At 43.3% G+C, this 8,582-nt stretch overlaps 1 non-coding gene across 1 annotated transcript; it reads right to left on the bottom strand.

Annotated features, from left to right (window-relative positions):
- Positions 1 to 2,042: 2,042 nt before the first annotated feature.
- LOC138768232 (U2 spliceosomal RNA) lies at positions 2,043 to 2,229 on the bottom strand. Its single transcript, XR_011358962.1, has one exon. It is a non-coding gene; the product is annotated as a U2 spliceosomal RNA (small nuclear RNA).
- Positions 2,230 to 8,582: the final 6,353 nt, after the last annotated feature.

The raw sequence follows: 8,582 nt of genomic DNA, 5'->3' as shown, positions 1-8,582 counted from the left end.
CTGAACCTGGAACTCTGCTTCCGGGTTCGGGCTGGTGGGGCCCCAAAGTGATGGGGGCCCCGGGGCACGTATCCTGGGTTCCCTCCCTTTAATCTGGCCCTGCGCTCAGCCAATCACTGGCCAGGATCACCATGGCCAGATACTGGCTGACAGCCACTTTGAAGCTGCTGGGATGCATGCAGAGCACAGGAGAACACCGTGCACGTGGACAGGTAATGTTTTAACGGTTTGGTCAATCATCAGCCATCAGCCGTGCATCGCTATTACACGTAGCAATGCATGGTCAGTAGCCGATGACTTTAGGTCTGAGCCTAAAGAAATGATAAGCCAATCATGGTTTCATCTTTATCTCAATCATGGTTGTTGTCTCTATTACTCGGAGCAATAATCGACTAGATCGGGCTGATTATTACTCCGTGTAATAGGGGCTCTGGAGGATATAGGCTCAGTATGGCAACCTGCAGGATATTTGCCCACAGATGTGGCAGCTGGGCCTGTGGGTCATGTACACTCTTAGGTTGCTAAATCTGCCATCCCAACTGGTCCCATGAATGCTCGATTAGCTATAAAGCTGGTGACCAGGCAGACAGAGAAGTTGCAATCTGGTAGAGACATTCTTGGGAAACCCTTGCTGTTCAGGTCTCTAAGGGTCCTATTACACCAACAGATTATCTGACAGATTTTTGGGAGCCAAAACCAGGAGTGGACTATACACAGAGAACAGGTAACAATGGAAAGACTTAGATTCCTCATCTTTTCAAATCCACTCCTGGCTTTGGCTTGCAAAAATCTGTCAGATAATCTGTTGGTGTAATAGGGCTCTTAGTCACAACAACAATGCAAACAAAAGCAATGGATAGTGGCCGGCCGGCTGTAAATAAGAAGATATGCCATGGGCACCGTGACACCAAATTACCTCCTACTATGGTCTGGAACGAAACAGAGCTGTATAATGAAGGGGCTGCTTGTGGCTGGATAGTAGACAAGGAAACTGTGAGAGCTGTTGGTAGTTATCGGCAAGTCAAATGATCCTCTCTAATGGTATGTGCACACTACGGAATCCTGAGGGAACACCCTTCACGGATTCCACAGCTCGCATCCGCTTGCAGACTCTGGTCGAGCCGGTTCATTCTTTGGGTGGACAGTGGAATCTGGCAAACCATAGAATAGAGTCTATGGGAGCAGTGGAGATGCGCGTGGCTGCAAGAGTCTAGCTGTGGAATCCGCTACAGGCATTCCGTTGTGATTCTGTAGTGTGCACATTCCCTAATGGGGGTCTGTCTGGGTGTCCTGAGCCTTTTGGCAGTTTATGTGCCTTCATGTAACCACTTCTTCCAACACCTCCTAATAGTCAAATGGAGGGACCTAGAAGGAGGGCAATTTACCAAAGCAACCAACCTGCTCAGTCCAATGATGCTTCCCCTCGCATGGTTGGTCAACAGCGCAAAATATCTTCAGGTGCATTGTAGAGTCATGTCTAGCAGTCGGAGATCTCCTACCAAGAAGTACTGTGCCCAAAAGACATAACTACATGCCGAGTTCTGCATTATTTGTTTTGCCAGTGTATAATACATAGGCATTAGCAGCTTCCTCTAGCCTCTGACTACTAAAGATCTATCACAGGACCTTGTATCAAGCGATTGGTCAAATTTCTCTTGGTTATCCACCACCTCCTCACTATAGACATATTCGGAGATAGGGAATCCCATTGGTGTTTTTGCACCTTTTTAAAATTTACTTAAAATACTGACATCAAAGAGACATCCTAGATCTGACTACCCCCGAGAGAATATATTATAACCTGACACTGAATCTTAGTTGTGACGGATGCTCTTGAAATTGTGTGCAAAACATGTGTACGTTCTGGGACAAGGCGTTTGATCTTCTACCTCCTATCTGCTGCTGTCATTTATCAGTGTCAGATGCTGCCTGTAGACTGCTACACTGTATCTGACTGCCGAAAGGAATAGAAGAGATGATTCATTTTTACTTTTCTATACATCAGAATTCAGAAAAGATTTAGGGCTTGACTTATCCTTTTATATAAGCGCACTGAACCTGGAAGCGCTGCAATACCAGGTCAATGCCTGGAGATGACAGAACAAGCTCTTTTCCATCTCCCTATTCTAAAAATCCATTTAATATATGGTCCCCAGATAGGGGACGTATCAGATATTAAACTGATAAGAACAGATACTACACTTGATCTTGGCATTTCTGAGTAGTGTTTAGTAGTGGTGGTTGTCTGGGAAAAATCTATACTCAGCCATGCTGCCCGTCAGAACTGGGTGCTCAGCATCAGCATAGAGTCTAGGCTGACCGGCCATTTCCTAGGGGAGCGGGATGTCATTGGATGTTATGAAAACAATGTGAATGGCACTGAGAGGGTGGCCCGGGAACTGGCAGCAATCACCCAATAATAGCCACTTGTAGGGTGTAGAGAACTAAGTCAAAGGTCTTTCACTCACCCAACCATTACCCTACCCTGTATTGTTAAACACTAGAGCCCAGAAATAACTATCTACAGAGAGGTTTTTACATTGTTACATCCTATGTTCTAGGCTGATCATGGCACATTGTTACATTCTATGTTCTAGGCTGATGGTGGCACATTGTTACATTCTATGTTCTAGGCTGATCATGGCACATTGTTACATCCTATGTTCTAGGCTGATCGTGGCACATTGTTGAATTCTATGTTCTAGGCTGATGGTGGCACATTGTTACATCCTATGTTCTAGGCTGATCGTGGCACATTGTTACATTCTATGTTTTAGGCTGATTGTGGCACATTGTTGAATTCTATGTTCTAGGCTGATCGTGGCACATTGTTACATTCTATGTTCTAGGCTGATCATGGCACATTGTTACATTCAATGTTCTAGGCTGATCATGGCACATTGTTACATCCTATGTTCTAGGCTGATCATGGCACATTGTTGAATTCTATGTTCTAGGCTGATGGTGGCACATTGTTACATCCTATGTTCTAGGCTGATCATGGCACATTGTTGAATTCTATGTTCTAGGCTGATGGTGGCACATTGTTACATCCTATGTTCTAGGCTGATCATGGCACATTGTTGAATTCTATGTTCTAGGCTGATGGTGGCACATTGTTACATCCTATGTTCTAGGCTGATCGTGGCACATTGTTACATTCTATGTTTTAGGCTGATTGTGGCACATTGTTGAATTCTATGTTCTAGGCTGATCATGGCACATTGTTACATTCTATGTTCTAGGCTGATCATGGCACATTGTTACATCCTATGTTTTAGGCTGATCATGGCACATTGTTACATCCTATGTTCTAGGCTGATCATGGCACATTGTTACATTCTATGTTCTAGGCTGATCGTGGCACATTGTTACATTCTATGTTCTAGGCTGATCGTGGCACATTGTTACATTCTTTGTTCTAGGCTGATCGTGGCACATTGTTACATTCTATGTTCTAGGCTGATCGTGGCACATTGTTACATTCTATGTTCTAAGCTGATCGCACACACGACGGACACATAATATAAGTAAATTCAGTTGAAGGAGTTTTTACGAGTATAGGAACATAAAATTTGAGCAACAATGAGCAACAAAGACCACTTAGGTGTGGTAAAACATATTGGATTAGCTCTCTGTAGTTATCAATCTTTATGCTCCTAAGCTTCAGATAACAGCTACTTTCATTATAAATCCCCCAGGCCTTTAATGCACCTGGGGATTGACACTAGAGCCGAGTGATAGGTGGATACACAGATCAGAGGTAAGCTAAAATCCTTTATCTATGGACTTTTGTGACACATACTTACTTTACCCTGATCCCCTGCAGCTTTTGTTGGTTAGGGATCACTGCTGTATAGCGTGAGTGACCACTCAAAGGTACAGTAAGCAACAATTATGTATGTATCCCAATGATGTATGTATAAGGCTGGGTACAATAAAGAGGTTATCTGGGCAAAACAGATTGATGGTTTATCCACAGCTTAGGTCATCAGTCATTTATCGGCATGGTGCAGACACTTAGCACCCCTGCTGATCAGCTGTTCTACACCCACATTACACAGTGAATTAGGTTGGAAGCAGTTGACTTCATTCACTATGTATCGGTGGCAACATATAACTATAGCTCAGGTCCCGTTCAAGTGAATGGCAGCTAAGCTGCAGTACCAGACATGGCCACAACACAATGAATTGAGCCAACTGCTTCCTGCCCTGTTTACTGTGTAGACTGGACCCTAAACAACTGATGGGTGGGAGTGTCGGGTGTCAACATCCCACCGATTTTCCCCAATGTAATAATGCATACTTTTTATCTCTGTACAGGCACATGAGACTGCGGCCATTACCATTACCAATAGAGTTACAATGATACTTATTTTGCACAGTGTCCTAGTAAATCTGTCTCTGTGTTGTTAGCCATATGTAATAATCCAGCACTTCACTTACCGTACTAATAGGGACCGTTTCTATTACACGTATCACGCATAGCTTTTGCCTTTTTATTGATGTATTTGTTAGATGCACCTAATGATTTCTTTGACTTGCAATATTGTGAAGCCATTTACCAAACAATGAAGGAATTTACTTTTAATCTGCCAATAAAATCTAAATTCTCATTCACAATTCAACTCGTCTTGGTCTGAAGTGGCGTCTCCCCCTCTGGCGAAAAGAAGTGATGATATTAAAAATCGACAACATAAACTCGCCATAAAGCTCAGCAGAGCCGAATATATTTATTTTCAGTCTCATTTAGCACAGGTTGACTTTCATGCAGTTTAAGTGTAAGTGCAGATTGTTTCATGGAGAGACAGAAATAAACATATGCTGAGGGGTTGGGAACACTTAACGTCGATATGCAACAGCCTGCTGGTTATTAACTCCTTCTGTCCTGGCCAGGATCGGAAAGTAGGATGTGGAAGACAGCCAGCAATCCCCCTCCCCGGCAGTGAATTGGTTATAGAAAAGAAAAGAAGAAGAAAAAAAATGCAACCCAAAACCAATTGGAGTTGTTCGGCATTTGCCGAGTTTTATGGGATTGTATAAAGAATCTAATAGAACATCTTTATGATCCAATAGATTATCTCAGTGGGTGTTTGCACATAAGCACCTCTTAAGATTAGAGGACGTACTCTGTGTAGTGGGTGACTTATATTTTAGAATATTTTCACATTCAAATTTCAAGAAAAAATCTGTAGTTCTTCAACTGGGTAGAAAGAAGCTTAAAGGAGAAGTTAAGGGGGAGGGCAAAAAATCATTACGGGCAGGGGGTGGGGAGAAAATAAAAAAGTAAATATGCGTACCGCTCCCGGATGCCGCGCCATGCCTCATCATGGAGCTCCTGGACCATGCTGGCTGTCGTCTTCTCCCTGGTTCCAGGTACGTCATGACCCGGGCTTGACATCGCAGATGGGTGGGATTAGGCCTGCTCAGCCAATAAGTGACTGCAGAGGTGCCCCCCCCAGTCACCGAATGGCTGGGCACGGTATCCGTTAGCCGGATCGTGACGTAGTCGGAGGGGGGCTCAGAAGACAGCCGGCGGGTCCAGGAGTGGGTTGAGGCCCTGAGAGGGTGCTGTGACAGGTGACTATGACTTCTTTTTAATTTCTCCCTGTCGGTAATGAATTCTCCCCATCCACCTCACGCCAAACTCCCCACTTTTACAGAGTATCATCCTTCATTCTACTTTGGAGGACCCATTTGGGGACAGAAAATATGCAGATAGTTTTTGCTCAACCACTTCATTTCACGTAAAAACTAAACAGCAAAGAGGAGAGTGTGTGACAATGCGTGTGACCACACAAAGGGGGGCGCAGCCTTTGCATGCACCGAATTTACTACAATTTACTCTGGTGCATGGCTGGCCACTGGCAGGGAATTCTTAAAACTGGCATAGAAGATGTCAATCTGGATAAATCCCCCCCCACCACCACCACCCTGGTCATAAATTACATAGACAGATCACTAATTTCAAAAAGAACTGCATACGTAAAAGGTTAATCCCATTTGAGCTTGTTGTCTCCTATGCATTCAAACCCACAAACAGGGATGCAATCGCCCCGCAATGAATGAAGCACCATGGCCCGCTTATCACAGCACTGGGCCGAGGCAAGGACAGGGGGCTTAACGGGCACTAAGCTCCATTTTAGTGACTAACTGATGGTGCCAATAACACCACACAGGAAAACTGGGGGGACGGTATCACTTTAATTTAGAGCTCCTCTAACTGTTTCCAATGTAAGATCCACTGTTACTTTTGATATTCTGGCCCAACGAAAGATCTCCAATAAATCCCAATGGCCTATGCCTTCCCTCTCTGCTCACGCTCACCTCCATGGATTGCTCTTCTTTGATTTATATGGAGGTAAGCAATGACTGACAGCAATCTTCCAGCCAGCACTTAGCAGCATTTATAGGTAAGAGCTTACCATAAAACTTTTATATTCTATATGTTAACAGATATTGGCCTAGTATAACCCTGTTAGTGAGCCCCTCACTCATCACCCAATTGTTCTAGTCTAGCCAAGAGACACCATTACTATAACTAACAAACTGTACACAGAGCTGCTTATAAAGGGGGTAGATTTATTGTATATTTCAAGCCCTTTAGGTGAAAACACTATATAAAGGACTACATGCAGAAACCAAAGAGAACAAGTAGTGAGGGGGCTTAGTGGGATTGTAGTCCTTGGCTGTCACAGTCTAGTTACTGATGTCCGTCCACTAGACCTCCCACACCCATAGGGAAGAGAGGCTTGCAATAAGAGGTGCAACTTATAGGCCAGAAACTGCAGATAACCATTGGCTGTAAAACTCTCATCTTTTCTTTTGAAATTTTGAAAAAATTCAAAATAAACAATTTTTATGTTGTTTTTTTTTTGTTTTTTTGTTTTACTATTTTAGTTTAGAAGACTGATCAACCTGCCCCCCTGCTCCCCAAGACTGGTATTCAGTTACAGTTCAGGACATGTAATGGCTTCTATTACTACTCGCTATACACTCCCCCTACCCAGACTGTCTTGAATGACATTGCACTAAGATTGTTAAAGGGGTCTTAGTATCAAACATAACTTTTGATATGTTGCTGCCCATGGTGAGACTAACAATTGCTTCCATACTTTTTGTTATCTTTTCAGAAATTTGTGTGTGATCTTTTCTCTCTGTTTCCCTGCCTCCTTCCTCCCTCCTCCCTTCTGAGAACAAGTCCCTGACTGGCTGTATCTGCAACATTGAAGCTTCTTTGTAATGCTGGGAGCACTAATCACAGTGTGTTCATTAGCAACTTGACCTTAGAATAACCCTCCCAGCATTACAAAGAAGCTACAATGTTGCAGATAAAGCCAGTCAGGCATTTGTTTACATCAGCCATCTGGGAGGGAGAGACAGAGAGAAAAGCTCACACACAGCAGAAAGCAGCATCTTCAGCAGAAAGCAGCAGCTAAGAACTGGGGGAACGAGACTGAATAGATAATAAAAAGTATGGAAGGAATTGTCAGTCTCACCATGGGCAGTAACATATCAAAAGTTATGTTTGAGTGGAGTACCCCTTTAATCAAGCTGGACTGGCCAAGCCTGATTCCACCACGCACATGAATACTTAGCTAGGGGAGACCTGAATAAGCCACTGCCAGACCCCTATTTCAGCAACTTATATGCCTTGGGAACAAAGGATGGGGCATGTTGAAATAGGGGGGATGGGAGTCTGAAGGCCAAGTAGCCATTTAAATTAATGGTCTGCCCTTATAAGCAAGTAAACAAGACAATGCTATTGTTGCTTGCCCACCACTACAAAAAACATGGAGTACAAATACAAATCAGCATAAAAAATCAAGAGTGCCAATTAAGATATTTAAAAGTCTCGATAACCTCTCTAAGGGTGCCTTCACACGTAGCGGATTTTCCGCTGCAAATGAATGAACACAGCATTAAATCCGCACTGTCAAATCCGCTGCGGATCCGCAGCGGAAAATCCGCTACGTGTGAAGGCACCCTTAGAATGATTTCATAAAAATAGTATACATATAGTTAACATGTCATCTATAATTCTTTTTGTGAAACCGAACACAACTACTAATTTACAGTAGCTTTACCATCAGTGTGATCCGTTACTGAATATGTAAGAGATAGTTCCTGTGGCTTGGGTCATGTCTGTTATCGCTCCTAATAGGATGTTCTACAACTTTATTAGGATTCATGCAAAACATAAGAGAACAAATTAGTACAACTTTGAGAAGGCTTTACATTCGCCTTAAAGGCTTTATAATTTCCCATCCCTAGAAAGTGATGTGAAGCCTGTTGTGGCTAGCTGAGGGTAACCTGAGTATAGTGGGATTATGACTTGATATTTGTTCCCTCTGAGAAATCCTACAGGAAGCAAACAGCAGAGAGAACGCAAAACAAACCAACGAGCATTGGAAATAAGAGACGTGTCTCATAGTCATGTAGCTCCTAAAAGTGGTTTCTGGAAGGAGAGATATAGTCAGAACCAGTTTACAGTACATGGGGGGGAGATTTATCAAACATGGTGTAAAGTGAAACTGGCTCAGTTGCCCCTAGCAACCAATCAGATTCCACCTTTCATTTTC

Source organism: Dendropsophus ebraccatus, chromosome 11 (genome assembly GCF_027789765.1).
Source record: "Dendropsophus ebraccatus isolate aDenEbr1 chromosome 11, aDenEbr1.pat, whole genome shotgun sequence".
Classification (NCBI taxonomy): domain Eukaryota; kingdom Metazoa; phylum Chordata; class Amphibia; order Anura; family Hylidae; genus Dendropsophus; species Dendropsophus ebraccatus.
The sequence above is the reverse complement of the archived record's forward strand: the minus strand, read 5'-3'. Positions and strand labels throughout refer to the sequence as shown.